Source organism: Scylla paramamosain, chromosome 18, assembly GCF_035594125.1.
Source record: "Scylla paramamosain isolate STU-SP2022 chromosome 18, ASM3559412v1, whole genome shotgun sequence".
In the NCBI taxonomy this organism is placed as follows: Eukaryota; Metazoa; Arthropoda; class Malacostraca; order Decapoda; family Portunidae; genus Scylla; species Scylla paramamosain.
The window spans coordinates 4,145,001-4,155,000 of record NC_087168.1 but is presented as its reverse complement, the minus strand read 5'-3'; the positions used below and the strand labels follow the sequence as shown (position 1 = coordinate 4,155,000).

The window sequence follows — 10,000 nt, the reverse complement described above, 5'->3', positions numbered from 1 at the left end:
ATGTCCACCAGTCAAGATTTCCCCACGAGAATTTCACACAAAGATTCTTCCACCAGCATTCCACCCAAAGATTCCTTCATCAGTATTCCACCCAAAGGTTTCTTCACCAAAATTTCACTCAAAGATTCATCCACCAAAATTCCACCTAAAGATTCCTCCACCAAAATTCCACAAGTACTTCCGCTCATTACGTAGATCTCCCAGCGTGAGGGAGCTCAACGCTTCCACTGCTGCTTGACACACTATTCCTTAATCAAAAACCATTAAACCAGTAACAGACATTTTTTTGTTCTATAGTTATGAAACTGGAAAATCTGTTCTTCTTATCGCATTTTTTTTTCATTGTTTTTGGTTCCTGTTATGATTTTGCTCGGTGCTTTTGACGCTGTGATTTGTTGTGGCATTGAAAGAGTTAACTGAAGTCTTGGTCACGGGGAAGGAAGGCTGCATCATCGCACGCCAGCAACCTCCTGCCAGCACTGCATCCAAACTCGTGTATGCGGTACGTTTTAGTAATGCTCATCACTCAAAATTGCCTCTATTTAGCAATATCGCCATTGCTGCCTGCAAGTATTATTACTAGTGTTACGTACTCATAAAGCGCACCGCATGCACGGGTTCGGATACAGTGGTGACGGGAAGGCTCCCTGAGTACAACCAAGGCTGTACCATAATTTTTCATTAGTGAATTGTTTTGGGAGGAATATAGGAGAACTTATGGTACAGACTTGGTCAGAAATTGTGTACCCTGCTACTCACTCCTGGCGTGCTTTGCGTTTTGCTTCACTCTTAAGTCCTTACATCTCCCAGCAAAGTTTCTTTACTCAGCGTTTGAGAGGAGATTGTCAGCGCATTAGAGAACTCAAGAATACAGGAAACGCTAAAGATTGTGGAGAAATGAGTGTGCACATTAACAGACTTGTGACCATAACTGTACGCTTTCAAGGGAATTATTTATCCCAATGCTTATTTTTACGTCAGGCGTGTTCATGAATACCAATGGATTCATGCAGTAGTTCACATCTGGTCGGTGCTGTGCGTGTATACGATTGCCTGCAGCCGCGCAAGAGTGATTTTTTTTTTATGTCGTGTGTGTAGACTGTTGCCTATAGAGTTGACCAGGATTCTGATTCTAATTCTGAATATTAATGCACAGGGCACCACAGCTGGTGCATAACACGCATATTTGGTTAGCTGGTGGGAGGAGGGGGACCGAGTGTGGAAGGGAGGGAAGTTAATCAAATGTGTCTGTTGGTGCTTAAGTGTTGTTGTGGTAAGTGAGAGTGTATTCGTTTAGAGGATGTGTCTATTGTGCCGCTGTCTAAAACACATTTCAGTCTTTTATGGTACATGGAAAGTATGAGTGCTTGTACGAGTCAGTGTTAGTATGATAGGTTTGGTATGCCTGGTCGTGTGTGTCACGAGTACGTTCATTGTTGGCTCTGTGTAGGTGTATATGTGCATCAATGTCATTGTTTGTGATTTTGTACATAAGTATAAGTCTGTGTGCTTGTCTGCGTGTGTGAAGAGGATCCATGTTTATTTGTTGTTTTAAGTGTGCTGTAATGCCAGGCGTTCTAGTGTAATTGTTTGTAATGAACCTGGCTGCTTTGGTGTTAATTTGTTCTATCTTGTCAATGATTCTGTGTGTGTATGGATACCACACTGAGGAGCAGTATTCAAGTATTGGTCTGACAAGTGTGTTGTTATATGATACGTGTTTTATGTCTCGTGTACAGCCGTGTAAGTTCCTCCCCAAGAACCCCCAGTGTTCTGTTGGCTTTAGAGCAGATGAAGTCTATGTGGGTGTTGAATATAAGGTCTGTGGAGAGAAGGCTACCAAGGTATTTATGTGTGTGAACTGATTCAAGTTGTATATTGTGGAGGGTGTATGTGTGGTAGATAGGAATGTGTGAACGTGTGAAGCGTAACAGTCTGCGTTTATTTGGGTTGAAATGCATTTACCAGGTGCGCTCCCACTACTGAAGGGCGTCCAGGTCTGTTGAAGCAGTCTGCAGTCGTTATTAGTCTTTACTACTCTATACAGTAAACCACCTTCAGCAAATAGTCTAGTAGAAGAATTAGGTGGAAAATCATTGATATACAGTAAGAAAAGAAGGGGGCCTAGAACACTGCCTTGAGGAACACCAGAAGAAACAGGAACAGCGTCAGGAGAAGAACCGTCAATTAGAACACGTTGAGTCCTGTCCGTCAAAAACACAGTGATCCATTGAAGAAGTGGTCCTGAAATACCATAGTATTTTAGTTTACATGTCAATCTTTTGTGAGGGATTTTGTCGAAGACTATGGCAAGATCAAGTACAACAGCGTCAATTTGTTTAATGTCACGTCGGTCAAGTTGTCTCGTAATGTCGTGAAATGTGGTAATGAGTTGCGATTCACACGAACGTCCGGGCCAAAAACCATGTTGTGTCTCATAAAGGATGTTGTCTGCGTCAAGGGGATTCACTGTGTGTTTGTGTATTATGTGTTCGAAAATCTTGCATGGAATCGATGTTAGTGAGATGGGGCAATAGTTTGCAAGGTCAGTCCAGTCACCTGTCTTGAATAAAGGATTAATATTTGCCGAAAGCCAGTTAGATGATAATGATATAAGTGAGAGGGATTGTGTGTAGATGGTCTAGAGGATGGGGAAGGATAGAGCCACAGGATTTGAGTATGAAGACTGGAATGTTGTCAGGGACAGTGGATTTGGTGGTGTCAAGTCCTTCCACTAATTTTTATATACCGTAAGTCGTAATGTCAAGAGTGTATGTTGGGGGAAGACTATTTGGCATGTTAGGTATTTGATCGTCTTCTTGTGTGTACTGAGAGGAAGTGTGTGTTGAGTAATTGTGTTTTGTGTTCAGGAGTGGTGAGTAAAGTTTTATTGTTGTCTTTAAGTGATGGAATAGTGTTGGTGTCTTGTCTGTGCATCTTGAAGAATTGAAAAAGGTTACTTTTGTTATTTCTTACATTGTCTGCGAGATAATTAGCTATATGTTTGCTTTCCGCGATTTTTATATCTTTGCCTTTTATTTTTATTTTTTCATTTATTTATTTATTTTTTTTTATTTTTTTATTTATTTTTTTTTTTTTGGGTGCACCAATTACGCGGATCAATTTTCTGGTGTGTTTTATGTGCGCGCGTCTGTAGTCTTTGTTTCTTCCGGAGTTGCCTGCATAATTCCCTGGAGAACCAAGGAAGTGCATACCTACTTGAAAGTGTCTTTTGTGGTATGTACTTGTTCATGGTAGTGTGTATAGCGTGTTTCAGGTTATTCCAGTTCAAGGAGAGGAGTCTCGAGCGAGGCTGTAGTTAAAAAGTTGTTTAAGCTGTAAGCAATCAAATCTTGTTTGACCTTGTCTATGTCAGTTCTTGAATAAAAGAACATTTGTCTGGGTCGGTGTTTTTGTCTGGTCGGTCTGAGGTCGGCATCAATGATTAGAATGAGGTGGTCACTGAGTCCTGGAACAAACTGAGTGTTTGTTATGTTAAGTATGTTGTTTGTGAGGAAGAGATCCGGTGTGTGTGATATTATAAGAGGCTGTACAGGGCCACCGTGGCCAGCGGGGCGTGTTAGTGTTTGTGTTCGCGTTGGCTGGAGTATTTATTGTTTGTGAGAGTGAAAATGTATTTATGATGCCAATAAATGTGTCATGCAGTTGGTGTCTGTTTATGTGGGGAATGATGGGGTTGGGGGTGTCAGCATCAGGAGGATCAAATGGGGAAATAGCATTTCAGTCAATGTCGGGAAGGTTGAGATCACCTGAATCCAAATGTGTTTGTCTACTTGTATGTGTGAAAGGGAATGTTGAAGGTTATGTAGGTGATCAGTATTAGTAGAAGGCGGTCTGTAGAAAGCAGCAAGAAGAAGAGATTTACAGTTCAAGATATGTAATGTGATCCAGGTGATTTCAGTCAATGTAAAGGTGTGGCCTGTGCTTAACGCAAAGACCTGGCTTGATGGCAATGAGAACACCGCCACCTTTGCCAAGGTCTGTCGTACGGTCTTTACGAAAAACAGTCATAGTAAAGGAGGGCGGGAAGAGTTCACTGCTGTCAGTGTCAGGGGTCAGCCATGTCTCAGTCTCTGCTATTATGTCAGGATTGTGAGTTTTTATGAGACAGTGTAACTGAGCTGTTTTATTTTTAATACTGTGAAAGTTTATTGTTAGTAATCTAAGAAAAGAGGGATTATAATGTAGAATTAGTGATGTAGGAGATGGTGGTGATGGTAAGGAACCAGAGGAAAAGGAGGGAGATGAAGTAAAGGAGGATGGAGGAGAAGGTGATGAAGACACGGAAGGTAAAGTAATAGAATGTGAAGAAAATTAAGAAGTATGGCAAGGGGAGGGTGGTGAGCCAAACCTGTCACTATTAGTACCGGAAGTGAAGGGTGAATGATGAGTCAAGTCAGGGGTGCAAGGGACGCGCACCGGCCTCTGCATATTGATGGGGCTGAGTGAAAATGATGGCGCTTGGTTATGGTTGCTGCGAGATGTAGTGTGTTTGGCGCTCAAGAGGGGGAGGTGTTGTATAGCAGGATTGTCAGTGTTGTGGTGTTCCAGTGCGTTGAAGGAGTTGTATATCGGTATAGGGTCAGACGAGAAAAATGAGTTGGAGAAATTAGGGAAGCCACAATTAATGCAGATCCACGAGACGCTACTGCCAAGTGCCAACCAATCCAGCGTAAATCGGCGTGAACGATCCGATGCAGCTGACGCGAAACCAGCCAGCATGCTCGGACCAACCACGACACGAATCACACTGGATGCCTCTCTGCCACCACTTCACCGCCTTACTGCAAAGCTGGCAAGGGTATTTGGGCCAGTAAGGACCAGAATTGACCATAGCGCCCGTATCTCCACATAGAAGTAGCAGGAGAAGGATACTGTGTCTCGTTTTATGTTCATTTGTGCTGTTATTGATGTGCTGTTTGAACAACTGAACCACAATAGGTGACAATGATTGTTGTGTTTAAGTGCTTGTTTGTGGTTGTTGTGGTGCGAGTGTTCAGGTGACACAAACCGTTTAGCAATGATATGTTGAAGAGATCTGGAGCAATAGTAAGCAATAATAAAGGTGTGTATAGTGTTCACCACAAGTTGATGATACTGTTTGCCATGTGAAGGACAACCCGGCAAGAAGATGCTATTGAACAGTTATTATGTGAGTTGTTTTGTGATGACGCAAGCTGACGATATCCTTGCTAGAGTTTCAAGGTGTTTTGGCAGAATAGTCCAAGCGGGAGGCCGTGAGCGTGAAGCAAAGAACCATACTCTGAAACACTTCTGCGCCGCACCCCAACTACTTTCAAAAGGCGAAGTGACACCAGTTTTCAAGGGTGTTTTTTTTTTTTTATGATTCCAGTGTCAGATTAACAACATTTCTACATTACTGTAAGGAAAAACAGTCTTGAGAACCTGGCTAACAATCTCTGTTGGCCTCTGTAAATAGTTGAGGTGAGAGCAAAACACTGCCGCTTCCTGTCATGTTTGGTGTGCTAGGAGGCTCAAGATGACAAGACACTATGTACTGGCCGTTCATTATATGGTGATCTTAAAGACACCATTACAAAATTAGCAAAAAATAGATGATACATGGAGAGCACACATCACCACCATCGTCACACTATGATGCTCGTATGAAATGTTGCACACTCCCTCCGTAGACTGAAATCAAACGTGACGCGCATCCACCTCAGACTTGTACCGTCGCGAAACCTAAGGGAACTTGAAGGAGAGAGAGAGAGAGAGAGAGAGAGAGAGAGAGAGAGAGAGAGAGAAATCTACATACTTATGCTCACCCATGTACAAAATTTAACCCTTTAAATCTGAATGGCTTCTTGGTTTTACTAGACACAACACACAGCTCACTGAATTTATGAAAGCATCCGTGAAACTTCGTAAAATTATGAAATCTTAGCCAAAATAAGAGTATAAGATAGCCGCCGGATTCAGAGGGTTACTACATCTACTATAGCCGCAATCTTACCTTTTTTTTTCCTTAATGTTCCCTACAAATCCAAACTCCATCAGGCAACAAGTCCACCTCGCTAAGTATGACGCGTGGATGAGCCTGATGCAGATTTGTTTAAGAACATTTATATCCAGAAAGAAAGTTCTCTTTTAATATGAGGGAAAAAGACCGTGAAGACCCTCAGTGTTAGAATTAGGTGAATGGAAATAATCGTCGTTCCGTGACCATAAGGAGGTGTTAAGGTTAGTGCAGTTGTTGCGGTTGCGGTGTTTTCATGTCTCTCTCTTAAAGGAACAGAGAGACTGCTTTCTGAAATGCCATATTCTCTCATAACGACTGTTTCCAAAGGCCACACAGATGATTCGTCAGGCTATCATGGATTTTTCTCAATGACGTACATTTTTGTTAAGCTGCCACTAGAATAATGAAAACCCCTTTGAAAATCCTGTAACTTCCACTCGAGTCTGTTAAAAGGCAAGACAGATAGGAAGCAGTAGTGTTTGAGAATGCCGTCATTAATTTGACCAAAAAAGGGAAGGTATTACAATTCAAACAGTACACCAATACTCACTTTAATATGACAGTTATAATATTCTGTTCATCACCCTCTGTGCCGTCCACCTCCCCATTGCAAGAGTTAACCAGTATACTCATTTTTTCATTCCTTTACTGGTGAACTCTGGAACTCCTACTTCTATATTTCCTCCTACCTATAACTTGAACTTTTTGAGGAGAGAGATTTCAAGGCACTTCTCAGATTTTGGATGACTTTTTTTACTATACTCCAGAAAGGATGACGCTACCAGCCCCACGCCAGTGCTTGCGATTGAGTACGGCACGCCTTTACTCCTATACTCTATAGGGACTGGCACATTAAGTGGGCCTTTTTTTTCTATATTTTATTGCCCTAGACCAGAGGCCCTCTTAAATGAAAGAAGATCTGCCTGGTATGGAGCAGCGAGGGCTGGAACACGACACGTCGAGCCTAGCTGAGACTCGTACTCTGAAACGCTCTGCTCTCTCACCATAGAGATCATTAGCCGTGTTCTCAAGAGTGTTTTTTCTGTTAATAATGTTGAAATCTTGTCAATGTGTCACTAAATTCATGAAACACCTTTGAAAACCATGTCACCTCAACTAGAGACTTTTGAAAGTAGCAGAAGTGTGGACAAAAATGTTTCAGAATACAGGTTTGACAGAGGGAGGTCCGGGAGGCGTCGCGGATCCCGCCACTCCCTCCTGCCAACACACCACTTTTTTACGCCTAGTTCAGATTAGTGTGGTGACGGCCGATACCACACCGCCTGCAACAAGATGCTTCTCAACCGTTCACTGTCCCTCGCCTGCCACTTCTTACCCCCCACCCTACCCGCCCTCCCCTCCCTGTTCTCCCTCCTCGAGACGCAGGCATCTCGTAATCAGACCAAGCAAGGAAACGCGCAGGTGATACAAGCGGCGGTCTCACTTCTCACAATGCTTTCCTCATTGGGGCCTTGGGCAGAGAGAGAGAGAGAGAGAGAGAGAGAGAAAGGGGGGCGGTTTACAAGTCAGTGGTTATTCATTTTTTTTTTTTTTTGGGGGGGGGACAAGAACACTTTTCTATTTTTTTTCTTTTTCGTTATTGTTGTTTTTGTTGTTGTTATTGTTTTTGTCATTTTTGTTGTTGTTGTTATTGTTATTGTTGTTGGTGGTGGTGGAGGTGGTTGTGTTGTTGTTGCTTTTTTTTTCTTTCTTTTTCTTGTTCTTGTTCTTGTTCTTGTCCTTGTTTTTCTTGTTCTTGTTCATCCTCTTCTTTTCTTATCTTTATTAACATTCCTCTATTACGTCATTATTATTATTATTATTATTATTATTATTATTATTATTATTATTATTATTATTATTATTATTATTATTATTATTATTATTGTTGTTATCATTATCATTATACTTCCTACTTTTCCTCCTTCTCCTCTTCCTCCTCCTCCTCTTCTTCTTTTCCTTCTTCCTCTTCTTCTATCTACCCATCAAGTGGACACGTAAACTTGATGTAAGAGGAAGCCGCTCTCACACTACCAGCCAGTGACTGATTATGTAAGAGAGGGAGTGTCTGGTGGCGGGGGGAGAGGGAGAGAGGGAGAGGAAGAGACAGGGAGAGGAGGGGAGGGAGAGAAATAAAAAAGATGTTGTGTAGAGGAAATTCTGGCCACGTGTGTGTGTGTGTGTGTGTGAGAGAGAGAGAAAGAGAGAGAGAGTGTACATATGGTGGATGCAGTAGTCTGTGTGTTGCCAAGGGAGAGTAAGAGGCGCCATAAAGGTTAATCTTTGCTCGTTGCGTCACATGCTGGTTTCCAGGGAACGTTTTCAGGAGTCGAGGGTAGATAGAGAGAGAGATAGAGATAGAGATAGAGAGAGAGAGAGAGAAAGAGTGAGAGTGAGGCTGGGAAATGTGCCCTCATGGACTAACCGCGAGGAATGTGATGCAATAGACTAACAAACCGTGATGCATGTGTACGTTCTGCTTGAGGAGGGAAAAGAACAGCAATTGAAGGACGGTGAGAGGTTAGGATTGCACGTTGAAAGAAGTGTGTGTTCATGACGTAACTGTGTGGAGGAGAATGACAGGGATGCATATTTAAGTTTCTAATGATAGGTATGTTAATAGAAGAGGAGACAGAACAGCAATTGAAGGAGCGTTAGAAGTTATGTTGCATGAAGGAAGTGTGTGTTCATGACGTAACTGTGTGGAGTGTGGTGGAAGAGAATGACAGTGATGCATATTTAAGTTTTTATAGGTATAGTAAGTTAGTGGAAGAGGGAAAAGAGCAGCATTTGGAGGAAGGTTAGAAGTTATGATTGTTCGTTATAAGAAGTGCATGTTTATGACGTAACTATGTGGAGTGTGGTGGAAGAAAATGACACTGACGCATTTATAAGCTTTCCTTGTTAAATAAATTCACAGGAGAGGGAAGAACTTTAAGAGGGGAAGAAGAGAGCAATGATAGCGCAACTTGTAAAATAAATAAGTAAAATAACATGTTTGCAGCGTGACTGTGTAGAACCTGACATAATAGAACAACAGGGGTGAATATATGCTTTTTTTTTCAATGATAAATAAGTTAATAGAAGAGGGAAAGATACAGTCGAAGAAGAAGAAAAATAAACCTATCTCTATGGAGTGACTGCGGAATGCGATGGAATAGAATGACAGTGATCCTTAGGTATGTTTTTTTTTTAATAAGTTCGTGTGTTATGGGAGAAGAAAAGGAGCAACTGAAGAAAAAGAAGAATAAAGTCATGTTACTCGTGTTCGTGAGTGTAAGAAATCTGTCTCATGGAGGAAATTAATCGAATGTGGTGCAAAGGAATAACAGTGATGTATGTACGCGTTCCCTTTGATAAGTTTGTGTTAAGGGGGAAGAAAAGGAGCAACTGAAGGAAGGGAAGAAGGAAGTCATACTGTTACCAAGTGTAAGAAATCTGCTTGATGGAGTAAATATTCGAAATATGATGCATTGGAATAACAGTGATAGGCATCCTCTGATAAACTCATGTACTGGGGAAGAAGGAAGAGGAGGAGGAAGGCAAGAAAAACTCATGCTATTACCAAATGTAAGAAATCCGTCTGATGGAGGAAATGTATTAAATGTGATGCAATAATCCATTACTGATGAATGTGTAAGCTCTCCTTCGTACATACATTAATAAGAGAAGAAAAAGAAAGACATCACAAGAAAATAATGACATTGCAGCGCGTAAGGAGCATGTCACCATAAAGAAACTGTGTGTAAAGTGATGCAATGCTTCAAGTGATGCTTACATTGTACTACTGTTTGCAGGATACATATGGCCCGCTTCATAGGAGTAAAGATATAATACCAAAGACGATGACGACACTGCAGATGCGAAGAAATACACATCCAAAAAAAAGAGACGACGAGAAAAATCATGCAATAAAGCAACGATAAGGGATACAGAGAGACAAGAGGCTAAGGGTCACTACCAAGCAATGAATTATGAGAGAGAGGAGCCAGAATA

General features: G+C 41.7%; 1 protein-coding gene across 1 annotated transcript in view; it reads right to left on the bottom strand.

The window, feature by feature from the left end:
• LOC135108960 (uncharacterized) overlaps positions 1–10,000 on the bottom strand; it is a 59,683-nt gene that overhangs the window by 230 nt on the left and 49,453 nt on the right. The window lies entirely within an intron of this gene.